At 50.4% G+C, this 13,094-nt stretch overlaps 3 non-coding genes and 3 pseudogenes across 3 annotated transcripts; all 6 read left to right on the plus strand.

Moving 5' to 3' along the window:
• The first annotated feature begins 6,276 nt into the window (after nt 1-6,276).
• On the plus strand, nt 6,277-6,467 carry LOC141212474 (U2 spliceosomal RNA). Its single transcript, XR_012282230.1, has one exon. It is a non-coding gene; the product is annotated as a U2 spliceosomal RNA (small nuclear RNA).
• A 1,115-nt stretch (nt 6,468-7,582) lies between these two features.
• Nucleotides 7,583-7,674, plus strand: LOC141212530 (U2 spliceosomal RNA; annotated as a pseudogene).
• A 762-nt stretch (nt 7,675-8,436) lies between these two features.
• LOC141212493 (U2 spliceosomal RNA) lies at nt 8,437-8,644 on the plus strand (annotated as a pseudogene).
• A 1,115-nt stretch (nt 8,645-9,759) lies between these two features.
• On the plus strand, nt 9,760-9,950 carry LOC141212448 (U2 spliceosomal RNA). The gene has a single exon (XR_012282206.1). It is a non-coding gene; the product is annotated as a U2 spliceosomal RNA (small nuclear RNA).
• A 1,115-nt stretch (nt 9,951-11,065) lies between these two features.
• On the plus strand, nt 11,066-11,256 carry LOC141212461 (U2 spliceosomal RNA). Its single transcript, XR_012282218.1, has one exon. It is a non-coding gene; the product is annotated as a U2 spliceosomal RNA (small nuclear RNA).
• A 1,115-nt stretch (nt 11,257-12,371) lies between these two features.
• LOC141212532 (U2 spliceosomal RNA) lies at nt 12,372-12,463 on the plus strand (annotated as a pseudogene).
• Nucleotides 12,464-13,094: the final 631 nt, after the last annotated feature.

A 13,094-nucleotide genomic window follows, 5' to 3' on the forward strand; every position in this document is an offset into this window, starting at 1 on the left:
GGGGAGTCTTCTGGCTGGCCCGGTCCTTCCTTCTCAGATTGCACGGGCCACAGTCTCTGCACCACTTCTCGATGGTTCCCCTCATGCCTACCCAGTGGAACCGCTCGCGCAGCAGGAACTCCAGCTTTTTCCACCCGAAGTGTCCAGCTCCGTCGTGGTATGCCTCCATCACCATGGCTGCGTCTCTTCGTGGCACCACTACTTGCCAGAGTAGTTCATGCGTCCGGGAGTTGACCATTCTGCGGCACAACTTCCCCTTGTAAAGGAATAGTCGACTCTTCTCCGCCCATAGTTGTTTGGCTTCCTCCGGAGCGTCTGGTTCAAGTCGAGCCTCCGGCCGAGTCAGCATCTCCTTCACCAGTCGGACGGCAGGGTCGCTGTCTTGCGTTTCCGCCCAGTTGTAGTGGGGTAAGGGGTTCAACGTAGCAGCCTGTTTACCCCTTACCCGGTGGGAATACTGGATAGTCCCATGACGGTGGAACGCAGGGAGTTCAACTTCTTCCAGTCCCTCCGGATCTTCTCCTTCGTCCGGCAGGTTGGGCATCCTGGACAGGGCATCCGCGTTAGTATTGGAGCGTCCTGCCCGGTATTTGATTGTGAACTCGTAGTTGGACAGACGGGCCATCCACCTCTGCTCCAGGGCACCGAGTCTTGCCGTGTCCAGGTGTATCAACGGGTTGTTATCCGTGTATACGGTGAACCGGGAAGAAGCGAGGTAATGCCTAAAGCGCTCGGTGACTGCCCATACCACGGCCAGGAACTCTAGCTTAAATGAGCTGTAATTCTCGGGGTTCCTTTCGGTGGGTCGCAGTTTTCGGCTGGCATAGGAGATCACTCGTTCTCTCCCCTGCTGAATCTGGGATAGTACGGCTCCTAGCCCGATGTTACTGGCGTCGGTGTAGAGGATGAAGGGCTGGCTATAGTCTGGGTACGCCAAGATTTCATCCCCCGTGAGGGCCATCTTCAGCTGGCGGAAGGACTCTTCTTCTAGCTCTTCCCATTTGAAGGGCGGCTTCTGGTTCTTGGCCTTCCGGGACTGGCCTATCAGGAGGTCCTGCATAGGCGCTGCCTTTTTGGTGAAACCGGGAATAAACCTTCGGTAGTAGCCTACCAACCCTAGGAACTGCCGCACTTCTTTTACGCTGGAGGGGCTTGGCCATCCCTTAATTGCGGTGATCTTATCGGGGTCGGGAGCCACTCCGTCAGCGCTCACCACGTGTCCCAGGTATTGCACCTTTGGTTTCAGGAGGTGACACTTGGAGGGTTTCACCTTTAGGCCGTAACTCGCCAGAGCTTCGAACACCTCCGCCAGGTGTTTCAGGTGGTCCTCATAAGTTTTGGAGTATACGATGACATCGTCCAGGTACAACAGGACCGTCTCGAAGTTTCTGTGGCCCAGACAGCACTCCATTAATCGTTGGAAGGTTCCTGGGGCGTTGCAGAGTCCGAACGGCATGCAGGTGAACTCACTAAGTCCCATCGGGGTGGTGAATGCGGTCTTCTCCCGGTCCGCCTCTGCTACAGGAACCTGCCAGTACCCGCTAGTGAGATCCAAGGTAGAGAAGAAGTTAGCAGATCTTAAAGCAGCCAATGACTCCTCTATCCTTGGTAAGGGGTACGCATCCTTGTGTGTGATACGGTTGATTTTCCGGTAATCTACACACATCCTCATGGTGTTGTCTTTCTTTTTGACTAAAACTAGTGGGGCTGCCCAGGGGCTACAGCTATCCCGGATTACCCCAGCCTCCTTCATGTCTCTAAGCATCCCCTTGGCGTGTTGGTAATGTGCAGGGGGTACGGGTCGATACCTCTCTTTTATGGGAGGATGATCTCCCGTGGGGATGCGGTGTTCTACCCCCTTGACTCGCCCGAAGTCTAACGGGTGTTTACTAAACACTCTCTCATACTCTTGAACCACCCGATAGACTCCTTGTTTCTGATGTGAGGGAGTGGAATCAGTACCCAAATGTAGTTGCTGACACCAGTCCTCCATGTCTTTCTTAGAGCCGTTACCTTCCTCCGGGTGAGATGGAGGCAAGGGTTCCACAGATTGTATAGAATTTTGATTAGTGGTATATAATTTGGCTAGCGTGGCATACCGGGGCAGGTACACTTCCCTCTCCCCGATATTTATTATGCGAATGGGCACCCTCCCATGGCGTACATTGACCACCCCCCGTGCTGTCAAAATGGTGGGCCTACTGTCTGAGTAAACTGGTTCTACCATTGCCTGGTAATCTCTTCCTCTCAGACCAATAGCTGCCCGGCACCAAATCATCATTTCACTTTTTGGGGGCATGGCAATAGGAAAAGGGTCACACATTCTTACGCTACCAATCTCACCGCCGGAGAGTTCCACTTGTTGCCGTTGCATCAGTGCCCGGATCTCTTTCTGGAGCACCCGCTGCTCGCCGGAGCTGGCGTTCTTGGCAACCTGCTGTAAAAGGAAAATCACCTCTGCAAGACAATTTTCAATTACGTTAGTTCCTAGAGTTATTTTTGGGTGACTCTCATGTTTATCAATATCTACAATGATCAGTCCCTGTGCGGCCAGTTCGACTCTACCGATTTTGAGGGCCACCTCCTTAAATCCGATCTGTGGCACGGGCTGGCCATTGCTGGCGATGATACTCAAGTCGTCGTCAGGGTAGTGGGTAATATCCGAGTCATTCCAGTACTGCTTGAAGAGCACGTACGGGATGGTGGTGACCTGTGACCCGGTATCCAGTAGGGCACTCATGGGAATGCCATCCAGTACCACAGGCAAGACTGGACGTCCTCCCACATATCTGTCGCGCCAGTTCGATGGGCCTGGTGATCTTTTTCCTGGGGGTTGGCCCTCTACCCCAGGTTGTGCCCGTTTAAAGAACAGTACCTTTCCATATGTCCGGGTTGATTGCAGCGGCGGCAGATGGGTCGTCCGTCCTCGCTGTATCGGTCACTGGGTCTTCCTCTGGCCGGTGGGGTCCTCCTTGGTCGACGCCACGGGATGTCCTCCGGTCCGGATGCCAGCTGGATCTTCCCTGGGGTGGAAGCCTGTAAAGACTGCACAGTTCGGGTTAGCGCAGCAACGCTCTTAGCTAGCTCTTGGACCTGATGGTGTAGGTCTGGAGCCGGGTCATTGTCCAAAGCCTGCGCATCAGCTCCCACAGGCCCTGCTGACAAGGGCGCCGCCTCCTGGTAGTAAGTGGTAGTGGGGCGTCTGTGGGTCACAACGCCACCTGGTGCCGGTTCTCGGAGCACCCGGATGGCTCTGTCCTTGAACTGTGCAAAGTCCAGATGGGGATCCTGTAAGGCCATTGCCCGCAACTGGGTTCGGTGGGCATTGCAATATAAACCCTCTATAAATTGTTCAGTCAACAACCTGTCCTCGTTTCCCACCCCATCAGGGTCGGTCTGCTTTATGGCCCTCAGGGCCTCTTGTAGGTTTAGTGCATAGTCCCTTATACTCTCATGCGCTCGCTGCTTGCACCCGTAGAATCTAAGCTTAATCTCGGCTGAGGTGCGGGTATCAAAGGTGTCCTTCAGCCGGGTTAGTACCCCTGCGACAGTCTTCCTCCCAGGTGGCCAGGATTTTACTTCCCTTTTGGCTGCCCCAGTTAGTTGGGCCACCAGGATGCTCACTTTTTGCTCTTCTGTGAGGGGGTACACCTGGAAGAGGCTATCCAGCTTTTCTCTAAAGTCATGCAGGGTATGTGACTCCCCTGAATACTGGGGTAGCCAAGCTGCTCCCGGGATATAGGGCATGGTGAAGGGCATAACTGCAGCAGCGGTAGCGCTGGCGGGGGTTGGGGCAGTGAAGCTCTCCTCCGTATCCGACATCTTCCTCCCCCCTAGTGGACCGTGGCCTACCTTGCGATGATCCTCTTCCGTAGGCCGCGGCTCCGCAGTGGATCGTCAGGGTTGAGGACCTTCCGTCGCGCTCCTGTGACGTCGGCGTCTGCTGGGCTCCTTCCAGGACCTTACGCAACGTCCGGACGTGAGGCGGGGCTTCAGTTCTCGCGCGCTTTCGGAGTCCACGCCCCTCTTCTTCCCGCGCGGCGTCCCCAAGATGGCGTCCAACGGCGGGAAAACTCCACGGATGGCGGGAAGAAGGCCGAAGATGGCGCCGGATGGCGGGAAACTTCACCGATGGCGGGAAGAAGGTAGAAGATGGCGCCGGATGGCGGGAAACCTCCACGGATAGCGGGAATCTTCACCACTGGTAAGTTTGAACAGTCTTTGCTTTTCAGGCACGCAGTACCCGGTGGTTGCGGGCACGAAATCCTGCCGACTACGCCAATGTTGACGCGCCCCTGGGCCTGTGTCGCGCTGCGTTGCGCATGCGGGAGCCTACCCGGAGCCGGATCAGTAGAGGGTTGTAGTCTCGTGGCGGTGACCCGGTCCGTGCCCAGGGAGTCAAACTAGACGGCAATCTATTAGTAGTAAATAGTTGATGACTACGCCACCCGTTGAGTGCAGCCAGGGAGCTGCTGCTGCAGGGCAGACCGCTGAGGCCGGTGGTAGGATTGTGCAGCGTGATAGTATAACCCCCAACGGGAGGGGTATGGCCTCAGGGCAGCCGACGTGGATGATGGGGGTAGCAGGAACCACTCAGAGACGGTACGGTGTAGTTCAGGGTCTTTACTGGTAACAACGATAGACCCTCTCGGAGTACTTGCTAGCAAACGGGGCCTGGTCAGTCTTTGAGCAGATGGGATCTCCCCTGGCCAGGCGTAGTTATAGGCCTCACAAACTGACTGTACTCTTCTGGCTACCTTGCTAGAAGCTGATGTAAGTAGCCCACGTCCCTGAGTGTACCGTGTGGTGCTCACCCGTATGGCCGGTGACTCGGGGCCTTCTAATGGCTTCCGCTCCACGATGGCGGTGCTGGTCCCACGCGTGTGACCGTGCCTTCGGGCTTCTGGGCCAGAGGACCTGAAATCCCCTGCCTGACGGATTCTGCTGCTGGGTAGAAGTTAGTCCCCACAGCCTCGGACTCCGGGTCCGGTAAAGAATCTTCTTAGTCAGGGCGAGCGCTGCAGCTGCCAGCCCCTGACTCCTTGGAACTCTGCTGTTTCCTATGCTGCTTCTTGTCTCCACTCTCCTTGTCTGACTCACCCTGCCTCAGCCCCGGGTTTATACAGGGGAAGTTCTTCCCCTCCCAAGACTGGGCAGGAGGTGTGGCATGCACAGGATCCCTGACCAAAGGACCTCCCACCTGCTCTCAGACATAACATTACATTACTGTGGAAAACCAGACCCCTGGGGTGCCACACTTTTCTTCTCCTCATTGGATTTTTCATGTTCAAAGTTGCAGAAGCCAGATTACAAGCTCATTTTGGTTCAACTTCAGCAACTGTGCATTGCATTGCCATGTAATGTGATGCAATGCTATCTTTCTAGCTCTCCCTTTTTACTTCCTTTTGGATAAACAGACATATTAGGCAAGCATTTTGGAGCTTTCACCTAAATAACTACAGGTGGTGAGATAAGCTGCACAATATAATTGACCTTTCAGTATATTGTTGCACACACACCATCTATTTAGCAAATGCCCTTGTTATCAACAGCAGCCTTTTAAACTCACCTGAGCTAACAGGTATGTGCGCTGGTTACTCTGCTGCGCTTAAAATTTCTTTTTTGGTTTGCTACAATGCCTTTTCTGAAACGTTGTCTCCTTCTGCTGGAACACTGACTTCTTTCATTTAATGCCTGCAGACTATAAAAGAGAACCCAACCCAAAAAGTTTGGTTGATTAGTCTGTGGCATTCTGTTAAACTGTTGCTTATGGCGGTCTCTGTGAGCTTCAAAGCGACATTCAGCCAGCCAGGTATCCTGCCTGCAGTAGATGGAATGTGGCAATGGAACGCTGGCTGCGCGTGTCATAATAGGCTCTGAGCCTTTATATACCTGTGCACAGCAGCAGCCACCTTCAGTCTGCTGCTGGACAGCCAGCAGCAGCAGCAGCAGGAGAGGTATGTAATCAGGAGCCCTCCTGCTAAGGGTAGACAGCTGCTCGTTCCACCCCACCCCCCGCCTTAATTGGTTCTCCTCCCTTCCAACGGTGTTGAGGCGGGTGGGAACAGCAGGGGGTGAAGGTGCTGTGTTTAAAGAGGTGGAGTTATGCAGATCTAAAACGCGTGGATTGCAGCAGCAGCAAGCCGAAAAGTGCAGGCATGTAAGGGATCTAGAGGTTGACAACATGTCTTCTTAACGGGAGTCCAGGAGCTCATCTCCACAAATGGACTTTTCAGGATCCTTGGGTGGCTCCGTAGTTTGAAACCAATTCTGGTTATCGCTTCTCGGCCTTTTGGCTAAGATCAAGTGTAGTATCTGTTCTTATCAGTTTAATATCTGATACGTCCCCTATCTGGGGACCATATATTAAATGGATTTTTAGAACAGGGAGATGGAAAAAGAGCTTGCTCTGTCCACTCCACGCATTGACCTGGTATTGCAGTATCTCCAGTACCGGTGCACCCCTTCTTTAATGCAGTTTCTAAAATCAGAAAGAATTGAATTCAATGTTTTTTGTTCATTTTGCTTGTTTGTCGGATTTTGGGATGGACTCTTTGGCTTTGCTTTTCTTCTCCTCATTGGATTTTTCATGTTCAAAGTTGCAGAAGCCAGATTACAAGCTCATTTTGGTTCAACTTCAGCAACTGTGCATTGCATTGCCATGTAATGTGATGCAATGCTATCTTTCTAGCTCTCCCTTTTTACTTCCTTTTGGATAAACAGACATATTAGGCAAGCATTTTGGAGCTTTCACCTAAATAACTACAGGTGGTGAGATAAGCTGCACAATATAATTGACCTTTCAGTATATTGTTGCACACACACCATCTATTTAGCAAATGCCCTTGTTATCAACAGCAGCCTTTTAAACTCACCTGAGCTAACAGGTATGTGCGCTGGTTACTCTGCTGCGCTTAAAATTTCTTTTTTGGTTTGCTACAATGCCTTTTCTGAAACGTTGTCTCCTTCTGCTGGAACACTGACTTCTTTCATTTAATGCCTGCAGACTATAAAAGAGAACCCAACCCAAAAAGTTTGGTTGATTAGTCTGTGGCATTCTGTTAAACTGTTGCTTATGGCGGTCTCTGTGAGCTTCTCAGCGACATTCAGCCAGCCAGGTATCCTGCCTGCAGTAGATGGAATGTGGCAATGGAACGCTGGCTGCGCGTGTCATAATAGGCTCTGAGCCTTTATATACCTGTGCACAGCAGCAGCCACCTTCAGTCTGCTGCTGGACAGCCAGCAGCAGCAGCAGCAGGAGAGGTATGTAATCAGGAGCCCTCCTGCTAAGGGTAGACAGCTGCTCGTTCCACCCCACCCCCCGCCTTAATTGGTTCTCCTCCCTTCCAACGGTGTTGAGGCGGGTGGGAACAGCAGGGGGTGAAGGTGCTGTGTTTAAAGAGGTGGAGTTATGCAGATCTAAAACGCGTGGATTGCAGCAGCAGCAAGCCGAAAAGTGCAGGCATGTAAGGGATCTAGAGGTTGACAACATGTCTTCTTAACGGGAGTCCAGGAGCTCATCTCCACAAATGGACTTTTCAGGATCCTTGGGTGGCTCCGTAGTTTGAAACCAATTCTGGTTATCGCTTCTCGGCCTTTTGGCTAAGATCAAGTGTAGTATCTTTCGAAAAGGCGGTTTTGGATGTTGGCCGCCCTAGTAGATTGATACATTATGCACACTGGGGTTTAGGCGCTTGTTAGTACCCCAGGTGGCTAATATAGTCATCTGGTGGAAAGCATGGCCCCCCAGGATCGACGCCATTGGGCCGGGGAAGATCGAAAGCCCGAAGTGTGAAGTGCCCCAGGAGTGGTGACCCTGGGGTGCCTTAACTCACTGGGATTGGGAACCCCACTTGAGTTTATGGCACATTTGCACAAGCACTTCAAATTTTCTTTCTTCGCACACACCCTTATTCCGGGCCTTCTGGCCTTAGGATGGGGAATTTTTCAATTCCCGGTCGAAGGTCTGGGCAGTATTATACTGTGAAACCTTCACTATTTATTTAATTTCTTTGTCACTGTGTGTCCACTTATTCACGTGTGTCACGTCCTACTAGGATTTTGTCGGGATGCGGTTCCCTTACGGGTTCCTCTCTTGGCAGGTCTAGGGGGAGAGTGTGTGGCCATCAGGTTCCGCTCCCCCCTGAACCCCCCTGGCTCTCCTCTTTCGGGAGGAGAGTGTTGTTGGCTCCCCTCTTCCGGGTGGGGAGCACAGTCTTTGGCTCCCAGTGCCTTGCTCGGGTGAGAACTCGGGCAGGTGCTGGGGGTAAGATTGGGTCGCCTCTGGCTTCGGCTGGAGGTGGCTTTTTGTCCCTGTTCCTCGCTGTAGCCTTTTGGCTCGGAGGGACGGGGAATGGTTTGGGGGACCCTTCTCCTTTTGGAGAGGGTTTCAATTAGACCAGCATCCTAGTGCACTTTTTTTGTGGCACTTGTCACTTTTTTAAGCGCACTCGGGTTTTGTACACGAATTCGGGCTTAAAAAAAGAAAAAATCTGTTCTTATCAGTTTAATATCTGATACGTCCCCTATCTGGGGACCATATATTAAATGGATTTTTAGAACAGGGAGATGGAAAAAGAGCTTGCTCTGTCCACTCCACGCATTGACCTGGTATTGCAGTATCTCCAGGACCGGTGCACCCCTTCTTTAATGCAGTTTCTAAAATCAGAAAGAATTGAATTCAATGTTTTTTGTTCATTTTGCTTGTTTGTCGGATTTTGGGATGGACTCTTTGGCTTTGCTTTTCTTCTCCTCATTGGATTTTTCATGTTCAAAGTTGCAGAAGCCAGATTACAAGCTCATTTTGGTTCAACTTCAGCAACTGTGCATTGCATTGCCATGTAATGTGATGCAATGCTATCTTTCTAGCTCTCCCTTTTTACTTCCTTTTGGATAAACAGACATATTAGGCAAGCATTTTGGAGCTTTCACCTAAATAACTACAGGTGGTGAGATAAGCTGCACAATATAATTGACCTTTCAGTATATTGTTGCACACACACCATCTATTTAGCAAATGCCCTTGTTATCAACAGCAGCCTTTTAAACTCACCTGAGCTAACAGGTATGTGCGTTGGTTACTCTGCTGCGCTTAAAATTTCTTTTTTGGTTTGCTACAATGCCTTTTCTGAAACGTTGTCTCCTTCTGCTGGAACACTGACTTCTTTCATTTAATGCCTGCAGACTATAAAAGAGAACCCAACCCAAAAAGTTTGGTTGATTAGTCTGTGGCATTCTGTTAAACTGTTGCTTATGGCGGTCTCTGTGAGCTTCTCAGCGACATTCAGCCAGCCAGGTATCCTGCCTGCAGTAGATGGAATGTGGCAATGGAACGCTGGCTGCGCGTGTCATAATAGGCTCTGAGCCTTTATATACCTGTGCACAGCAGCAGCCACCTTCAGTCTGCTGCTGGACAGCCAGCAGCAGCAGCAGCAGGAGAGGTATGTAATCAGGAGCCCTCCTGCTAAGGGTAGACAGCTGCTCGTTCCACCCCACCCCCCGCCTTAATTGGTTCTCCTCCCTTCCAACGGTGTTGAGGCGGGTGGGAACAGCAGGGGGTGAAGGTGCTGTGTTTAAAGAGGTGGAGTTATGCAGATCTAAAACGCGTGGATTGCAGCAGCAGCAAGCCGAAAAGTGCAGGCATGTAAGGGATCTAGAGGTTGACAACATGTCTTCTTAACGGGAGTCCAGGAGCTCATCTCCACAAATGGACTTTTCAGGATCCTTGGGTGGCTCCGTAGTTTGAAACCAATTCTGGTTATCGCTTCTCGGCCTTTTGGCTAAGATCAAGTGTAGTATCTGTTCTTATCAGTTTAATATCTGATACGTCCCCTATCTGGGGACCATATATTAAATGGATTTTTAGAACAGGGAGATGGAAAAAGAGCTTGCTCTGTCCACTCCACGCATTGACCTGGTATTGCAGTATCTCCAGGACCGGTGCACCCCTTCTTTAATGCAGTTTCTAAAATCAGAAAGAATTGAATTCAATGTTTTTTGTTCATTTTGCTTGTTTGTCGGATTTTGGGATGGACTCTTTGGCTTTGCTTTTCTTCTCCTCATTGGATTTTTCATGTTCAAAGTTGCAGAAGCCAGATTACAAGCTCATTTTGGTTCAACTTCAGCAACTGTGCATTGCATTGCCATGTAATGTGATGCAATGCTATCTTTCTAGCTCTCCCTTTTTACTTCCTTTTGGATAAACAGACATATTAGGCAAGCATTTTGGAGCTTTCACCTAAATAACTACAGGTGGTGAGATAAGCTGCACAATATAATTGACCTTTCAGTATATTGTTGCACACACACCATCTATTTAGCAAATGCCCTTGTTATCAACAGCAGCCTTTTAAACTCACCTGAGCTAACAGGTATGTGCGCTGGTTACTCTGCTGCGCTTAAAATTTCTTTTTTGGTTTGCTACAATGCCTTTTCTGAAACGTTGTCTCCTTCTGCTGGAACACTGACTTCTTTCATTTAATGCCTGCAGACTATAAAAGAGAACCCAACCCAAAAAGTTTGGTTGATTAGTCTGTGGCATTCTGTTAAACTGTTGCTTATGGCGGTCTCTGTGAGCTTCTCAGCGACATTCAGCCAGCCAGGTATCCTGCCTGCAGTAGATGGAATGTGGCAATGGAACGCTGGCTGCGCGTGTCATAATAGGCTCTGAGCCTTTATATACCTGTGCACAGCAGCAGCCACCTTCAGTCTGCTGCTGGACAGCCAGCAGCAGCAGCAGCAGGAGAGGTATGTAATCAGGAGCCCTCCTGCTAAGGGTAGACAGCTGCTCGTTCCACCCCACCCCCCGCCTTAATTGGTTCTCCTCCCTTCCAACGGTGTTGAGGCGGGTGGGAACAGCAGGGGGTGAAGGTGCTGTGTTTAAAGAGGTGGAGTTATGCAGATCTAAAATGCGTGGATTGCAGCAGCAGCAAGCCGAAAAGTGCAGGCATGTAAGGGATCTAGAGGTTGACAACATGTCTTCTTAACGGGAGTCCAGGAGCTCATCTCCACAAATGGACTTTTCAGGATCCTTGGGTGGCTCCGTAGTTTGAAACCAATTCTGGTTATCGCTTCTCGGCCTTTTGGCTAAGATCAAGTGTAGTATCTGTTCTTATCAGTTTAATATCTGGTACGTCCCCTATCTGGGGACCATATATTAAATGGATTTTTAGAACAGGGAGATGGAAAAAGAGCTTGCTCTGTCCACTCCACGCATTGACCTGGTATTGCAGTATCTCCAGGACCGGTGCACCCCTTCTTTAATGCAGTTTCTAAAATCAGAAAGAATTGAATTCAATGTTTTTTGTTCATTTTGCTTGTTTGTCGGATTTTGGGATGGACTCTTTGGCTTTGCTTTTCTTCTCCTCATTGGATTTTTCATGTTCAAAGTTGCAGAAGCCAGATTACAAGCTCATTTTGGTTCAACTTCAGCAACTGTGCATTGCATTGCCATGTAATGTGATGCAATGCTATCTTTCTAGCTCTCCCTTTTTACTTCCTTTTGGATAAACAGACATATTAGGCAAGCATTTTGGAGCTTTCACCTAAATAACTACAGGTGGTGAGATAAGCTGCACAATATAATTGACCTTTCAGTATATTGTTGCACACACACCATCTATTTAGCAAATGCCCTTGTTATCAACAGCAGCCTTTTAAACTCACCTGAGCTAACAGGTATGTGCGCTGGTTACTCTGCTGCGCTTAAAATTTCTTTTTTGGTTTGCTACAATGCCTTTTCTGAAACGTTGTCTCCTTCTGCTGGAACACTGACTTCTTTCATTTAATGCCTGCAGACTATAAAAGAGAACCCAACCCAAAAAGTTTGGTTGATTAGTCTGTGGCATTCTGTTAAACTGTTGCTTATGGCGGTCTCTGTGAGCTTCAAAGCGACATTCAGCCAGCCAGGTATCCTGCCTGCAGTAGATGGAATGTGGCAATGGAACGCTGGCTGCGCGTGTCATAATAGGCTCTGAGCCTTTATATACCTGTGCACAGCAGCAGCCACCTTCAGTCTGCTGCTGGACAGCCAGCAGCAGCAGCAGCAGGAGAGGTATGTAATCAGGAGCCCTCCTGCTAAGGGTAGACAGCTGCTCGTTCCACCCCACCCCCCGCCTTAATTGGTTCTCCTCCCTTCCAACGGTGTTGAGGCGGGTGGGAACAGCAGGGGGTGAAGGTGCTGTGTTTAAAGAGGTGGAGTTATGCAGATCTAAAACGCGTGGATTGCAGCAGCAGCAAGCCGAAAAGTGCAGGCATGTAAGGGATCTAGAGGTTGACAACATGTCTTCTTAACGGGAGTCCAGGAGCTCATCTCCACAAATGGACTTTTCAGGATCCTTGGGTGGCTCCGTAGTTTGAAACCAATTCTGGTTATCGCTTCTCGGCCTTTTGGCTAAGATCAAGTGTAGTATCTTTCGAAAAGGCGGTTTTGGATGTTGGCCGCCCTAGTAGATTGATACATTATGCACACTGGGGTTTAGGCGCTTGTTAGTACCCCAGGTGGCTAATATAGTCATCTGGTGGAAAGCATGGCCCCCCAGGATCGACGCCATTGGGCCGGGGAAGATCGAAAGCCCGAAGTGTGAAGTGCCCCAGGAGTGGTGACCCTGGGGTGCCTTAACTCACTGGGATTGGGAACCCCACTTGAGTTTATGGCACATTTGCACAAGCACTTCAAATTTTCTTTCTTCGCACACACCCTTATTCCGGGCCTTCTGGCCTTAGGATGGGGAATTTTTCAATTCCCGGTCGAAGGTCTGGGCAGTATTATACTGTGAAACCTTCACTATTTATTTAATTTCTTTGTCACTGTGTGTCCACTTATTCACGTGTGTCACGTCCTACTAGGATTTTGTCGGGATGCGGTTCCCTTACGGGTTCCTCTCTTGGCAGGTCTAGGGGGAGAGTGTGTGGCCATCAGGTTCCGCTCCCCCCTGAACCCCCCTGGCTCTCCTCTTTCGGGAGGAGAGTGTTGTTGGCTCCCCTCTTCCGGGTGGGGAGCACAGTCTTTGGCTCCCAGTGCCTTGCTCGGGTGAGAACTCGGGCAGGTGCTGGGGGTAAGATTGGGTCGCCTCTGGCTTCGGCTGGAGGTGGCT

Source organism: Phyllobates terribilis, unplaced genomic scaffold (assembly GCF_046119375.1).
Source record: "Phyllobates terribilis strain yellow unplaced genomic scaffold, ASM4611937v1 Scaffold_175__1_contigs__length_3988992, whole genome shotgun sequence".
Lineage (NCBI taxonomy): Eukaryota > Metazoa > Chordata > Amphibia > Anura > Dendrobatidae > Phyllobates > Phyllobates terribilis.